Source organism: Lissotriton helveticus, chromosome 7 (assembly GCF_964261635.1).
Source record: "Lissotriton helveticus chromosome 7, aLisHel1.1, whole genome shotgun sequence".
Lineage (NCBI taxonomy): Eukaryota > Metazoa > Chordata > Amphibia > Caudata > Salamandridae > Lissotriton > Lissotriton helveticus.
The window spans coordinates 1,543,155,398-1,543,171,923 of record NC_136068.1 but is presented as its reverse complement, the minus strand read 5'-3'; the positions used below and the strand labels follow the sequence as shown (position 1 = coordinate 1,543,171,923).

Below are 16,526 nucleotides of genomic sequence, written 5' to 3'. Positions count from 1 at the left end.
GTCTGACCATACAATTCTCGGCAATCCATACCTAGGGAAATACTCTCCCAACAAAACATTGGCTGTAGACAATGCAGTATTATCTTTTAGGGGTAAGCCTCTATCCATCTAGAAAAGGCGCAAACAACCACAAGAACATATTTCAGATTGTTGCATCTCTCCATGTGAATATAGTCTAACTGTATCACCTCAAACGGATACGTCGGAGGAGCAAAATGACCAGCTGGAGTTGGAGTTCCCTTACCAGGGTTATATTTCAGACAAATAATACAATGTTTCACCACGTTCTCTGCACATTTTGGGATTCCAGAATTCTGCCAAACTGGGGCCAACAACTTGCATTTCCCTTTCGAACTTATATGGGCCAATCCATGAGCCATTGTAACCACTGGGAGCACATACGCATCTGGCAACAACCATCGCTGGTGTTCCGACAACTCAATCCAACAACCTGTAGAATCCAACATACCCGTACTCTCTCTCCAAACATTCATTTCCTTTTCTGTAGCTTCAGCCTGAATCATCTTCACACTTTCTATCGTGTCTTCACACATTCCACCAGCCATAACCCATCTTGCTGGTCCTGCAACATACATACGGCTCATCATGTCCTTCGCTGTTTCCTTCGCAACTTCATCCGCAAACGCATTCCCTCGACCAACATCATCCACAACTTTCTTATGCGCACTACATTTCACAATTGCAATCTGCTTTGGGAGAGTGAGAGATTCCAAAAGTTCATTCACTAACTGCCCATGCTGAATTTTAGTTCCATGAGAAGAAAGGAACCCACGCTCTCTCCACAAACGTCCAAAACTGTGCGCAACACCAAACGCATACTGACTATCAATATAAACATTCACTCGCTTTCCTTCCGACAACACCCACGCTCTAGTCAGTGCAATCAACTCTGCTGCTTGCGCAGAATTCTGTGGTATACGTGCTGTCTCAACAACTGTATTTAAAGTTGTGATAGCATATGCTGCAGTCGTTCCATTCGGAAGCTTAAAACACGAACCATCAACCCACAGCGTACCATCAACATTCTCAAAAGGAGTGTCCTTAAGATCCACTCTAGCTTTTGTTTCTTCCTCTGTACGAAGAAAGCAATCATGCTGTTCTTGAGCATCCATCTCTGTAGAGATCGGCAACAACGTAGCTGGATTCAACACATTACATCTTTTAATGTGAACATGGCTAGCCAACAGTGTCAACTCGTAACCGGAAAGACGTGCACTAGTAAGGTGCTGTGTCTTAGTCCTATTTAGTAAAGTATCCACTGCATGCGGAACCATCACAATCAGCGTATTATCCAATACCAAAACAGCAGACTGTCGAATAGAAACGGCAGCTGCGGCTGTAGCTCTCAAACAACTCGGCAATGCTTTAGCAACAGGGTCTAACGTTACTGAGAAATATGCACATGGACGCTGCTTGTCCCCAAAAGATTGTGTCAATACTGACAACGCACATCCTTCTCTCTCGTGCACATACAACGTAAAAGGCTTGCTATAGTCTGGAGTACCCAACACAGGAGCCGAACACAATGCGTTACGTAATTCAGAAAAACTTTTCTGGCATTCATCAGACCAAGGAAGAGGATACGGAGTATCTTTCAGAGTCAATGCTAACAGAGGTTTCGCCAACAGTGAAAAATTGGGGATCCACTGTCTACAATATGACGTAATACCCAAAAAGGCATGAACTTCTCTCTGTGTTGATGGCACACTCATTTGCGCAATCGCTTGAATTCTTTCTGGGGTCAATTTCCTTCCCTCCTTCGACAAGAGATGACCTAAGTAGGTTACCTCTTGGCAGCAATATTGCAACTTCGAAGGCCACACTTTATGATGAAGGTCAGACAAATATCGCAACAACAAAAGAGTAGCCTCTTTACAAATCTCTTCGTCATCAGCAGTAATCAACAAATCATCGACATACTGAATAAGAGTAGAACCAACTGGTAACACAAACCCGTCAAGCTGAGTTATCAACGCTTGACTATAAATTGAGGGACTTTCACAATAACCTTGGGGAGCTCTCTTAAATCGGAAGCTTCGTCCTCCTAATGAGAAGCCAAAAATATCCCTACTCTCCTCAGCAATAGGAATACTGAAGAAAGCATTTTTCAAGTCGATGACAGAAAAACAAACTGCCGAAGCAGGAATCAGAGTCAATAATGCAGTAATATCAGGAACCACGGGAAATTGTGGCACGACAATCTTGTTGACCTCTCGAAGGTCGATCACAAACCGGTACACAGGTGGCTGAGAAGCATCTGTACGCTTAAGAACAGGCAAAACCGGGCTATTGCACACGTTACCTCTCGTTTCCTCAACCACACCCTTCTCAACCAGATCATAGACAATCGCTAAAAGAGCTCTCTCACCATCACTCGAGATCTTGTATTGTGGTATACGAGGCAACTTAACATTCGACTTTAGCGTAGCAACATACGGTGGAATCTGCAAAAGACCAACATCATTTGGACCTGTAGCCCAAAGCGTTTCAGGAAGCGAACGTAATTCCAGTGGCAAACAATCTTTAGACAAATACATTGGAGAAATCACTTTCTTACCAAGAGTAAGTTGTACTCCCGAAGGAGAACAATGCAATGTCGCATACAATCTTTTCAGCAAGTCCAATCCTAACAAATTCTCACCACAACCAGTCGTTAGAATAAGTGGAGCTTCCAATTCACAAGGGCCAATAGAAAGGGACAAAGGACTAGAAACCGGATTACGAACTTGGGCGCCTGAAAATCCTACGGAAACATTGGTCAAGCCAGACAAATGTGCGCCAGGGAGTTTAGAATGCATAATAGAACTCTTTGTCGCATCAGTATCCAAAAGAAAAGGTTCTACTACACCTGATGTAATCACTTCAACATTCGGTCCACTCTGAGCTACCAGAACTGACACTACTCCCTTACTTTGTCCATGGCTGTCCTAGTTATCATTATAACCAACACTCTCACCTTCAACATAGTAATCCTCAACATAGTACTGAGGAGACTGACCACTCGGAACACTCTGTCTGTCAAAATAATTCGCAGAATTCTGTAGGGAAGAGGAACGCTCATTCTGGGGGATCACACCACGACCTCTTCCTCTAGGCGCTTGCTGAAAACCACCACGACCTCTCTGACCAGGTGCACCATTCGCACGCTGTAACAAAGTCGGACAATTATTCTTGAAATGACCTTCCTCTCTACAGTAAGCACACTGATTTGGGCCAGGAAATAACCCTGAACATAAGGCTCAGGCTTCTGTAACAATCTCTGAAATTGTGGAGGTTGCTGAAACTGAGGCTGATTCTGACGAGGCGGATAAGCTTGCTGCAAAAGAACTTTCGTCTTTAAATCTTTCGTTTTCTTCTCTACTTTATCCTTCTCATCTTTATCCCTATTCTCGCAATATTGAGCAGTAGCCAATATCTGGGCCGACAAAGAAACGGCCCATGAACTCTCAGAGTCCTTCAACTTATTAGAAAGTTCCTGAAGCAAATTAAAGACAAATTTATCCACGAACAACCTTTGACCACCTTCCGTACTCATATCCTGACCACTATGATCAATGAACGTCTCTTCAAACCTAGTGAAGAAGTCAGACACACTCTCATCTTTCTTCTGCTTGCATGCTGCTAACTTATCCCAATTCACTCGTAAAGCAGGCATCATCGTCTTCATCAAAGTAATAATTCTACCAGGTAATTCTGCAACTAAGGGTTCAGGTTTAGCACCTCCTACTTGTCGACCATCTGCAGCAACAATATGCGCCCAAGTATCTCCTAACTCAGCTACATGATTCTCATGACGAATCTTCGCCCACAAAGGTTGCGGAACTACATTACCCATCAACATGTCAACGTCGGCTAAATTCATTATACACGCATCTACTGTCTGAGACAATTATTTGTAGTAACCAGCAGGATTCTTACGAGGATCAGGTAAGGTCTGCTTAAGAGCCAAGACCTCTGTTCTCTTCCAAGGGACATGTACCCATATTCGCTGAAAATGAGGCAAAACAGGCGGATTAGCAGTTGCGTCTCGTTCTTTCCAAAGTGGAGGAACCTCTCTCATTGGACACTGTCTCACTTTCCTCCTAACAGAGGGATCAGGTTCATACAACGTCTGAGACGGAAGTCTAGATCTAAAAGCCAATATCGTCTTTACAGCATCTGTAACATCAGTGTCCACTATTATCCCTTTAGCAAAATCTGACTGAACATCAAGCACATCCTGCGGAATTGGACCCAACTCATTATCTTCCCATTCCTGACGCAGGAAAGTACACATCACATCGAAAACATACCTTTGCTTAGGCGGTTCCCACTGAAAGAAAACATCCATAACCGCTGGCAAATTATACCTTGAAGCATTCAAAATCCATCTACGAGCCAACAAATCCAACACTGTCCATTCCTCGGAACTAGGAAGCTGACTACGACTCTGCTTACGTTCCGAAACAGGGGTCATATTCAATGACCCAAACAATGGAGACAACAGATTAACAACAGTCTCGGTCATTCGTTTTCGAGCAGAAGGAGAAGAAGCAGACATAAGAACAGGAGAACAAGTATTCTGAGGCAAAGAAGGTGTAGGCATAAGAACAGTCGGAGTCGAAGAAACAGAAGTAAAAGGCAAAGGAGTTTGAGGCAAAGCTGGTAGCAAAGATGGCGACCCTAGAGCGGGTTGCACAGGAGAAGGTAAAACCATCTGTGGAGCACCAGGTGGCTGAAAAACAGCAGGAGGTTGAACAACAAAGGGTGGAACAACCGGTGGTAATGGAGGCGCAGTAGCACCCTGCACATAAGGAGGTGGCAATCTCACTAAATGAGAGATCAAAGAATCTTTCTCAAGATCTTCAATCGCTTTCGGAGGAGAAGACGGCAAGGCCGGATAACATTTATCTATGGCCATGCAACGTTGCCTATTTGACACCTCAATTGCTTTATCTTCTTCATTTTCTTTAAACTGCCTACCAGCTTGCATTATTGATACATTCTTTTCTCTTTTATCTCTTTTAGCTTGTTTAATTTCTCGTTGTCTGGCTTCTTTACGCCAAAGGCAAAAGGAGTCAAACATTGCCGGCTGGGCTTTCTTCCTGAATAATTTAGTTTCTAAATTGTCTAACATCTCTGTATTAAAGCTACCATGTTGGGGCCATTGTAAGACACCATCTTTTCTAGTGTAGTGGACCCATACTTCATTGAACGTAATGGGGCCCACGCAGTGTTTAGAATAGAGCTCATAAGTCGGAGTTCCAACCGGAGGTATCGGACACGAATCCTCCAATCGGGAATCCCTTTTACAACCACAACCAAACCAAGTACCAAATTTGCTACGATTAGGCATCTTCGCTCAATAATCGAGCTTCAAACTTCAAGGGATTATCTCTACAGATACACTCGTAAATATACGAGACCCTCGGCTTTGGAAATTGCAATTTTCGAATCAAAACTAAGGACCAAAACAAACTAAGAACCAAAGGACCAAAAACTAAGGACTGGGAGCGACCCACTTATACTTAACAGAGGTATCAGTCACGCCACCAGAAGACCCGTCTATCGTCTCGCCATACGAAGCATCACAAATGGGTCAAAGACAGGGCGACAGTCAGGGCAGCAGTCCTTCGTAGCCGCCAGGGAAGCGGGAAGCCTCGCAGAAAAGACCTTCAGTCCACGTTCGACATGCCGGGGTCGATGAAGTGGTGGCCATCCTCCAGAATTTCCTCACGAAGCTCCTCACGATCTTCAGGCTTGGACGGGTACCGCTGAAGTCGCCCCACGTTGGAAGCGCCAACTGAAGAACCGGGTTTTAGAACCCAGCGGCGCCAGGGGCACGCCCAAAGTCTTCGGGTTCACCTGTCTTAGAATACAGAGACACGGGACTCTTTGTGGTGGCGTCAAAGATCAAATTTTATTGGCTGCAGCCAGTAACAGAAGTCCTAGAAATCATCACGGTATGAGTTCTCAGGAGACTGCTCAATTTTACAAAGCAAGTCATCCCTTTTTATGCCAAAAATCACATTCCAGACAAATACCTAACATTTACAAACTGTCCAATCACATGTATTCACACCAGAGGTATCGCATGACAGTAAAACCCACTTTTCAGTTGCCCAGCCCATGATCAATCATCGGTCAAACCCAACATTCTTCTTTAGACAGGTCGAATGAACCCATAATAAAAAAGGCCACAACCCAATCATAAATAGACCATAAAGAAAGGAGCAGAAACAAGTGAGAGTAGGATAAGGAATATTTGTGTGCAGTAAAACTTTATGATGTCCTGTGCTCTGATCCTTAATCTTGATCAGCTAAAGGGCAGGAACTGGTTTAACAAGGTCAACTTCAGTCAACAGGGTCAGTTCACTCAGGTCAAACAGGAGTCAGCACGAACTCGAGCTAAGGTGTACATGTCCTTAAAAGACTAGTTTAACCACAGTCATCGGCCTATGTGAGGGCATCCACAAAATGGCTGCCATACACAAAATGGAACCCACGGTTCAGAACGAAATCTCCACAAACGTAGTGAATCTGTAAGTCTAGCATGACGAGATCACTCGTACTTGCCGAACTCACTAGTTACGGTTTGCTATTATCAAATTCGTAACGAAACCATGCCATTTATAAAACGGGTTCAGAATTCACAGATCCTCAATCTCATGGGCCAGTACACTACCCTCCTGATGCCATCCACTCACATCAGCAGGGAACCCTCCTCCTAAACAAGGGCATATTTTTTTATTTACCACTTAAGCTTGACCCAGTACCCGTTTACAGAGTGGAGCCCTTTTCCTGCCCTAAAAGACACTTGATAATATGTCTCTTAAAAAATAAATTGATGCACAACGACACAATACATCCAAATCAGGTAGTAAGTCTATCAGAGTAAGATCAAAAAGAATTACAATCTCTTCGTACATTAAAATATGAAGGGGCGGGTTCCTAATTTTAAGGAGAAATACATGTGTGAAAACGTTAGGCAGATCAATATATTAATGCTCATTGAAAAAAATCCTGTCACATCACTCATTAATTTCAAACAGTTTTTAATTGTGTCGTGTTCTTTGAGAAAAGTGAGAGACACCGATTGAAATAGACTCAAGAATCTTTGATCAGTGTTTATTATTGTAAACTAAACCATGAAACCTATATGCACTCAAATGGTATGTGGCATTTAATTTGGTAATTGTAAATGCTACAAAATCAGGTTTGCAGTGCATACATAACCTGACCTGGGAAGAACAGTTGCAAAGTTAGGTCCCTCTTACTAACATCCTTGTTGCAGCTTTAAGAGATACAATATATTCTACATGAGCTAAGTGTCCTTGAATTTCAATGACATATGCAGTTTCAACTAGAAATGGCTCACATCATACCTTAGAATGATATAGCCAGCTGGCTGCTCTCAAACCAGTGGCGGCTCATCCTCTAAGGCAGAGGAGTATCGCACCACTGCTCTGAGAGCAGTAGAAAGGAAAATTAAAATGATAATAACCAGTGTATTATCATTTTAGTTTTCAGTTTCCTGTTGCGACCATGCAGGGTAGTGCTAGACTGGAAGATTAGGGGCCAGGAGGAGGAGTAGTTCCTCCACTATAAAGTGTGCATAACTGCTTGGCTGACCCTCTCGGGCCGCCCAAAGATTCATGCACACTTTGCATGTTCTGCACCCATGCTGCATTACAGCCTGGATGTAGAACATGCCCAGGCCCGCATTCCACATCTGAGCGCTGAACCATGGTGCTCAGACCCATCACAACGCTGCACTGCAGCATTGTGATTGGCTGGGGGAGTCAGGAGCCTGGTTTCTTCCAGGTTCCTGCTTCTGAGGAGCGTGAGGCGGCGGCAAGACTACTGAAAGGTAGCAGCCGGCCCAGTGGCCAGCCTGAAGGTAAGTGTTATTTCTTTATTTTTTTCATTTACAACCCCATTCCCCTGCCTCCCCAGGAAAATAGCAGCAGCCACTGCATCAAACAACTGCAGGTTTCTGGGCATATTCCAGGAAAGTTCAGGTACATTTTCCTGAAAGATTCTATTTCTGTAGTGTGGATTTTTCCATAGTGGAGAAATCCTCAGAGAAGAAGTAGGATCCCCTGTGGGCAGAAAATATTTTCTGAAGACCGCCAGACTCGTGGAGGCACGGCGGTGGGCGGTCCAGCCACTGCCACATCAGTGGTCTGACTGTTGTATTACAACTTTGGTGGTCAGACTGTCATTGCACCACCACAAACACCAGGGCATTGAGTTTGCTGGCCGTCCCATGGTGGTCAGGGGCTCACAATATGCTGGAAGTGCTGCTGTGACACCGCTTAAGTCATGAAACACAGTGGGGGCCTAAAGGCCTCCCTCGTGCCCTATGCATCGGGGTGCATGCAGGGGGGCATATGTTCTTCCCCCGTGTGCATGCAGCCACAATTCCAGCAAGGCATGGACTTCACAGTCCATGCCATACTGGAATGCGCTACGTAAGTTCTGCGGCAGTGCCTTTCCAAGGCATACATAGGTGCCTTTGAAATGCACTGCTTCAGGACTGCCATGCCGCCAGCCTGCCAGACCACGAAGAAATTGTAACCTGGCGGGTGGATGGTGGCCCTGTTTGGCAGTCCTGGAGCAGGGCGGTGGTGTGGCAGCCCTCTCCAGGACCTTCAAACTCGTAATCGGGCATTTGACATTTTAGTACCACACCTAAACTACAAGCAGGTAGGTCTGCCATCACAAATATTAAATGTAATTTAAAATGCATCCTTGACCTGATAGATATATTTAATAATTCCACTATGATGTTCTATTAGGTTAGCTTCTTTTTGCTGATAGTGCACTGAGGTCTATAACATTAAGGAATGGCTAGAGCAGTGTACACCTATTTTCTAGCACACGATTTGTAGACATTTGCTGTTTTCACCCTCAGTGGAAAGAGCAGTTTCTGGGTCCACCTTCTCCACTCACATGTTGCAACTGGGGGAACCATAACACAAGTTTCATTTTGTTGGATATTACATACCAGAAATAAGTCAATTTCCTACAGGTTCTTTTGGCCAGCCAATGAAGAGGAGGTAGGTCTGCAACCAACCAATACATTCTTTAGGTAAAAATGAACTGACTAGTGAAGATTTTGTTGTTGCCTAAGTGTCCTCCTCGGATTGATACATAGAGCCAAAAGTGGAGTGAGTCATAATTCTTCAACAATTTACTGATATGTGCAAACATACATTGGCATCAGTACAAATGACAACTGGTCCATAATTGGCAGTGCAAAAATCTTCTGGCGTATATTTCAGTGAAGAGCATTGCAGGATTTATGTTTTTCTGTCTGAGAAATACAACACAATACTGAGCAATTTTGTAAAATGTGAAATATTTTTGAAAATACTACTATTACTGCTAGTACTGCTACTACTACTACTACTGGTGTGCATATAGATATTGACACTGGTGTTGCACCAGTGTATAGCATTAGTTGTGGAGCGTCCCTTGACACTCATACTACTAATGCTGGCATACATACACAAGATTTCATAAGAAGTGTTGAACAAAGACATAACTTAATCTCTGACAACTTCCTCAACACATGGAACCCAACAAGAGGTAATTTGAATCAGCAGCTAACATTACAGCCTTCCTGCTGGGAAGCGTTTGATAATACCCAAAAACAGGAGCAAGGGCAGCGGCAGAGGACTGTCCATCATCATGTTGGAGTCAGCGCCCTCTTGGGCAAGTCATTGTAATGACTTGAGATGTAATGCATTGCGTACTAACAACGCGGTCGTTGTAACGAGCGCGTTGTAATAGTACCGCGATGTAATGACAGCATTGTAAACACTGTTTCTCGAATCAATGCTCTAAATATGTTTTTTGTAGGTGGTTAAATGTATCCTTCCGTAAGAGATGCCACACTTTCTTCCAAGTAAATAATCTTCATCCCGGAGAAAAAAGTTCATCATGGGAGTATGAATGCCTGGTCGCATGAAGCCAGCAGCATATGCGTTGAAGGAATTATGTATCTCGATAAAAATTACTTTGGGCCTGATCTAGATTTCAGCGGATGGGTTGCTCTGTCAAAATGGTGATGGATATCCCGTCTGTCGAAGTCTAAATCCCATAGGAAATAATGGCATTTCGATTTTGGTGGGCAGGATATCCATCACTGTTGTGATGGAGTAGTCCATCTGCGGAAATCTAAATCAGGCCTTAAGTCCAGTGATTCATGGCTGCAGCCTTATCCCCCACCCCTTTGCAAATTAATCTGTTAATTTCATTAACTTTGGTACGGATGATGAGTTTTGAAGACTATCAAATCAAGACAAGACTGGAGCAGTGTACACTTCCAATGGAAACAAATCAACTATAAGGCTGGTAAGAACACTACAGATGAGTTTAACAAGGTAGCCTTTCTAAAACCTCTAATGCCCAAATCCTGTACTATAATTGCAAGTGATGCACTGATGTTGCGTGTCTTAATGCAGCCACAAGACTGATAGCAGGTTCAAAATAATTTGACCACATCTCACCTCACCTGAAAATGCTAAACTGGTTGCCAGTAGAAGCAAGAATTCAATTCAAATTGGCATGTTTCACCCACAATGCAATTCACCACAAAACTCCAGGTTACCTGGCCCAGAAACTTACGCCATCAGGAGGCAACAGACCTTCCAGGAGCAAATCAGACTTTCTTTTGAAACCGGCTCGCTTCTACATGAAAAAGACATATGACCAGCATTCTCAGGAGCAGCACCAAGAATTTGGAATGCACTCCCACCAAACATCAGAAGAATTACATCCATTGCAACCTTCAAAAAGGAAGCAAAATCGTACTATATGAGCAAATTTCTTCCTTAAAGAGCTTAGGGGAGGCCTGCTATCCTAGCCAAAGTTACTACTGAATGTATATTTATCTATATACTCTTCCGAAGTGCTTATCTTTTTGACGGATGAAACAATATTTTATAAGCTATGTCACTCCACGCTGGATCATGAACAAAGATGATCATGTACTTTAACTGTGCCTGACAACTGTATATTGAATGTATATATGTCTATATGCTAAACTGAAGTATGTAACATTAACAACTGATGAATCTCTACTGTAAAGCGCTCTGACACCCTACGCTGGGTCTTGTTCGCGCTATAGAAAACACTAAATAAATAAATAAATAAATAAATAAATGTTATACTCCCAGACAAACTTTAAGGACGTGTGTGTTACTTGACCCACTCCCTCATTGCTTCTCAGTATTTGGGTATGAGCACTTTATAAAATTGTTTTAATTTTGAAATACATTTTTTGCAGTGACTGAAATCTGTTTGGATCCACTTCTAATTATGAACATTTGAGGCCAGCATTTGACAGGCACCACAGCTTTTAGAAGGTTGACCTAATATGCCCAAAAGGTTAGTCTGCATTTGGGTTCATTCTTAAATATTGTGTTTCTTATTTTATTTTAATCCACTAAGTGAGATCTGCAAAGCTATATTTGTCTTTCTCCTGAAGCCAACAAGTGATGAGATGTACCTTTGTAAGGGTGGTTTGGTAGCATGCAAGATGAAGCTGCAGTTTTATGTTTTTGAATTATAATAAAGCCAGATTCTGACACCTGAGATGTTTCCAATATTATTTTGGGCATGTTTTCAAAGACTGCACAACAGTTGGGCCACAAGTTCCTGAAAGGCATGCAGGATTCAAACCACAAATGTATACTTACAAATTAGATTAAACTCAGATGTTGGCACCTGTGAAGTTTCCAACATGCTCTTTGGCATTATTTCAAGCATTCAGCTCTGTGTCACCTCTTCCCACTCTTTTCTTCTACTTCACAATGTGAAACGTCAATAGAACGGTCTGAGGCAGCATAAACATGTCTTATAGGTCCCTACTCTTTCATTTTGTGCATTTCTAGGGTACACTCTTAGGTGATAAACACAGAATCTTAAAAACCACATGTTCAAAAAATCCTGTAGAACCTCAAACTTCTGCCTAGTTACTGCAAGAATAGAGCCTGCATGAACCTTACAAGGACATCAGGAACTAGAGAAGGAGCAAAATAGCACTGATCTAACAACAGCAATTGGTCTTCTAACATTTACAGCGTATCATCACATCAAACAACAAAGGGATCTTGAGTTTCACTCTTTTCAGGAATTCACTACATGCTCACAAAGATGTGCCCATCACAGCTCTCATGGGGTAATCCTGTGGCACTTTTGTAGGTTCTGATATTTGAATAATATGGAAATGTATTCAGGGTAGAACTGCCAATATTTCCTTTGCCTAATCCACTGTGTAATTGCACACATTTTTCTTTTTTTTTTCCATGAGAAAAATACTACAGGTGCATGAAATTTGTGTGTTTTGTTTTTGAGTAATTATGTGAAATTTCGGGAAAATCAAGCACAATTACATATATTATACAAATAACAAATCCATCATCTAGTGCTATATTTTAGGGTGAAACGCGTCCTTGCATCAATATTTGATGTAAGGACACATTTTGTACTACAAAAAAGCATGAAAAATTTGCAGTTAACATAGAAAGAGAAAGTAACAAAGAGAAATAAAGCTATTTCTCCTTATTACGTCTCCACTGAGAAGGCGTATCCTTTTTGGCGCGTTTCCAGGTGTGCCGCTTTTGGTAAATCTGAGAATGTGTAATAAACCATGGGAGTTGAGTGGGAACACCTGTGCAACGTCCATGGAATGCCCTCCCGGGTCAGAGTAATGCAACACAGTGATTTGTGAAGCTTTGGGTTACCCCAGATTTATGATGCCACTCAGGGTCACACAGTTTTAATGAATCACATTATGGACTTGTGTTGCTCTTGCACCACGTCGTGTGGTGCAAGAGCGATGCAACTCCTCTCATAAATATGCCCCTTAGGATTTAATATTTTTAGCACAGATAGGAGCATAAAACTAGAATTTCTACCCAAGTTCCATCTCAACTCTATTGTCTGTGGTCTTTACCTGCACCATCTAAAATTAATTGGATATGCATGATATTGCTAGAGTCCTTAGTATCTCAGAAACACAGTAACACTATAGCCATCTTGGACTACCCAACAACAGATATGTTCCTGATTGACGACAGAAGAAGACATGTTTTGCAGCAAGTGTATTGCAACACATCATGAATGGAGATTATTGAGACATCTTCTGGCAAATCAGTCAGAAGGTGGGTAGTCATGAACCATTGTTAGATACCTTAGGATGTCCATAATCTAAAAATGTACATTTGTATGATACGGATGTATGACGTTACAACGCATACTTTTACATCGCATGCCTTTACAATGCGGTTTTTACATCGCATACCATTACAACGCATAGCGCTTTTGGGTGTTGGATAGTGAATAGTTTAATTTACTATTCCAACTCCAGTCCCCGTGGACACTAGGGAAGGTTATTGGATAGTAAATTAACCTATTCCCTATCCTAGAGCGCCCCCCAGCGCAATGCATTGTAATGGTTTGCGTTGTAATGACCGCGTTGTAATGGTAGTGCATTGTAAAAGTTTTGTTGTAAGTGATGTTTCCCGTATGATACTGGTGTAGATATCTATGCAATAGATGTCAATACAAGGAGGTTTGCCTAAAGTGGCTACCTTATAGTCTTCTTTCTAACAGTCATTACCTGTACTGTATCTGTCTTACCCTTTGCGGCAACCCATCCCAAAAAAAGTGTTGAAAAGCAACACATCTGCTATTTCCACAGTAAGATGAGCGTGAGATATATGTATTGAGGTCCACCTTCTCTATTTACATGATCCTGTGAGATGAAAAAGAAAAAAAAACAAAAACACCTGTTTTTTGGCTATTCAGTGCAGAAAATAAACAATTTTTCCATAGTTGGAGCTAGCCATCCAATGGGCAGGAGGAAAGGTTTCCAGTCCTGAATCAATACCTTATGGTGTTACCGATTTGTTTTTGCAATGTTTGCGGCAAATGCACCTTAATTCTTCAACAATTTACGTAGTGCATATGACAAAAAGTATGAAACCTGGCCTTATTTGGCAATGCCAAAATAAACTGAAATATATTTAATTGGATAATGTTTAAGATTTATATTTATTGTCTGAGAAATACAACTTATCACTCAATTTTACTTTCTCGCTTACTCAGTAATTCTTTCCCTCACTTCCTCATTCTCAATCATTCTGACAGAAACCCACTCAATTACTGATACTCAGTCTCACTCATTCTCTTTCACTGCCTATTACTTAGTCTCAAATACATGCTTACATGTACATACATATGCTCACACTCACCAACCCTCCCTCTTACACAAACACAAATTTGTAAGTTGTTTGTTTTACTTACCTCAGCTGTCAGTGAATGTCTGTTTCAGTTCCTGGTCTTCCATTTAAATTACACTAATAGGAAGAATACAGAAGAGGTGTGGCGCCGCGGCCAGGGCGACTGACGCTGGAATCTGGGGATCACGGTTCGATCTCCGGCACCGGCGGCAGATTAGCCCAGCACCATGTGACTCTGGGCAATAGCTCGCTTAATCTTCCCGACGGCCCCCAGCGCCTAGAGACCCTTACGGGTGATTGTGCACTTTACAAATGTGGACATTATTAATAGTATATTACAAATGGGTAGAAAACAATGAGGGTGGAGCCCCAGTGCACAAAAGGGTGAGGCGCCCCTTTGTTCTTGGCATTTATTTTGCCATCCTTGAGGCAAGGGTTTCGAAAACAGCACCAGCTTTTGGAAGGGGCAAGCCAGGGGTTGCATCTGTGACCCCTGGTGACCCCGAACTGTCATGCAGGTGTGCATTGTCCTCCTCTCAGCTCTTTCTTTCGATCCTGTTTGTCTCTTTATTACATGGCTCTCCCACCTCTCTCTCTTTTTTTCCCTCCATCGTACACCAGCCTCTCTTTATCACTTCTCTTACACCTGTCTCCTACTATCCCTCTCATTGTCGTTCTCACCTACCTCTCGCCTACCTCCCCTTCTCTCGGTCTCTTTTTCATCTTTCTCTCTGATGTCTCTTTCGAAGCTGTCTCTTTATCGCATCTGTTTCCCCTCTAGTTCTGTCTCACTTAACTGTGTCTTTCTCACCTGTCTTCCTCTCTCTGGTTTTCTGAAATCTCGTTTGAGCCTGTCATCACTAAGTCTTCCAACATCTGTCTCCTCATTTATCTCAGCGGTTGATTCTCTCTTTCACTCTCTCTATCTCACCCTCTCGCTCTCACACCAACATAAATATTTGCCTCTCTGAGCCTCAACTGTGCCTGATAACTTCTCTTCTCCTGATCTCCATACTTTCCCTTGTCTTCCCTTGACTCTGATTTTTTCCCCTCTACATTGACAAAGCCCGGGAACAGACAAAGTTGCATTGAGAAGCCCTTTGCCTGGCCAGCCCAAGCAGTAACAATAATTATGTCGCAAATGTATTTTATTTTCTGTCTAAGCATCCGGTGCTGCCATCACAAAGCTCTGCAAAGACACCCCAGACCTCAGGCCAGAGGCACCATAATATGAACGGAGGCAACATTGTTTCATTGCAGTGTGAGTTTTATGGCAACCTAACTCCCGGTTGGCAGCAAGCTAAGGTGAGATTCAAATAAAAAGCCCATTGGAGCCCTGTTTATATTGTGGTCACAGCACGTCTTTGTCAACCTCTAAGGCCAGGAATAATATCAATATTAATTCATGTCTGTAAAGCGCAAACATATTACCCTACAAGGGTTTCAAGGTGCTGGGGGCCTTCAGGAGATTAATTGAGCTATTGCCCAGAGTTGCAAGATGCTGAGCTGAGCTGCTGCCGGCGCCGGGATCGAAAATTCAGCAACAATAATGCTGAAGATACTATTCTTATTAGCAATTCTCCTGACACCGACGCTTGCAGGGTCTTCTACTTAGAGACCAAGGGCCCCATGCATAAAAAAAAAAATCGCAAACGGGCAGATTAGCAGAGTCTGCTCCTTTGCGACCGGTATTTTTGCATTTGGGATAATGACCGGTATTTTTGCATTAGGTATGCATCATCCCAAATTAAAAAATCATGATTTAAGTAATCGCAAATTTGCGATTAATTAAATTGCAATTGCATTGAAGGAATCGCAAATAGCGATTCCTTAAATGCAATGCATGATGATATTTAAAATAGCGATTCCGCTATTAGGGGACGCTAATTACCCTCAAATGAAAGTTGATGGTAATTAGCGAAAAATTTGAGAAATGCACATAGTGCATTTTTCAAAGTTCAAGGTTACACACACATATGCCCTTGGGGCATTTGTGTGCGCAACATGGGTTCACTTAGCAATTTCAGAGGTCTTACAGGGTGTCATTTTTGGCGCCCTAGCACCCTTGAAATTGCATTTGCAATTTGCAAGTACCTATTGGGAACTCGCAAATTGCGCATGCAATTCCCATTCATTCCTATGGGCCAGGCCCATAGGAATGAATAGAAGCAATTCCTGAATTGCGACTCACAATTGGCGACTTGCAATTAAGGAATTGCAAATTTATTTGCGATTCCTACATGCACAGCCAATAGCGAATCGTTAATTGCG

At 42.6% G+C, this 16,526-nt stretch overlaps 1 protein-coding gene across 2 annotated transcripts in view; it reads right to left on the bottom strand.

Annotated features, from left to right (window-relative positions):
* The window catches only part of LOC144767531 (galactoside alpha-(1,2)-fucosyltransferase 2-like), a 313,249-nt gene that overhangs the window by 108,512 nt on the left and 188,211 nt on the right, over positions 1-16,526 (bottom strand). The window contains exon 2 of one of the 2 annotated variants that reach the window (XM_078650953.1): positions 5,866-6,044. The exons of the other annotated variant lie outside the window; for it this stretch is intronic. The gene's annotated coding sequence lies outside the window, so the exon portion shown is untranslated. The remainder of the gene's footprint in view (positions 1-5,865; positions 6,045-16,526) is intronic. 2 annotated transcript variants of the gene reach the window in all.